Raw genomic sequence first — 889 nt, 5'->3', positions numbered from 1 at the left:
GATAAACTGTACCGCCCAAATTTACCCTCCTTGACGTTGTCGAGATGAAGCTTCAGCAACGGCAGAACTTTGCGTTTGATGAGTAAACAAGACGCTTGGAGACGTTCGTGTGAGATGATTTGATCCACGTAAGAATAATCAAATTTAAACTTTGAACAGGTGTCGATGATCACAGTCTCTTTACACTAACAAACTATCTTGCGTTAAAGTGGCAACGAGGGAAGCTTGTGAATTAAAAAGGCCGAGTAATAGCCAGTTGGCGCGACGACAGGAGGAATTTTCTCACGTGAAGTAAATTGAGGAACTGATCAGGGCCCGAAGAGTGATCCACGTGATGATATGTGATTTGATTGCAGGAAATGGCAATGTTCAATCTTTGGTGTCGTGAATTTTAGTTTAGCTGATGAAATGAAGAACATTCACGTCTCACGAGAGCAACAGACAACCTCCTGTTTAAGGAAGATTTTCGAAATCGCACAAATTTCATTGTAAGTCACTGTAAATGAAAATGGTTTGTTACACAGGTCCAGTTTTCGGGAATAATATTGCTTACTTTCATTTAGAGGCCACGTGGGCTTATAAATTGAACCAAAAACACCCAGTCCCGTTTGTCCACCGAAGTGAAGTCCTCTTGGGTGGGGCAGTGGCGCAGTGTTGGCGCAGTGGTGAGAGCCGGGTTCGATTCTCAGACTCGACGTCATATGTGGTCCGGGTACTCCAGTTTTCCCTCTCCTCAAAACCAATATTTGATTTGATTTGTGCTATTTGTTAATTTCAGTTTACAGTGTCCCCAATTAGAGCTCCAACGGTAGAACGACTAGACACTTGAATAAAGTTTCTTTCCTTTTCCAAGACGGAATCTTATCAATTTATAGACCCAGTGATTTGG

Source organism: Montipora capricornis, chromosome 3, assembly GCF_036669925.1.
Source record: "Montipora capricornis isolate CH-2021 chromosome 3, ASM3666992v2, whole genome shotgun sequence".
Taxonomy (NCBI): domain Eukaryota; kingdom Metazoa; phylum Cnidaria; class Anthozoa; order Scleractinia; family Acroporidae; genus Montipora; species Montipora capricornis.
This window is presented reverse-complemented; position numbering follows the sequence as displayed.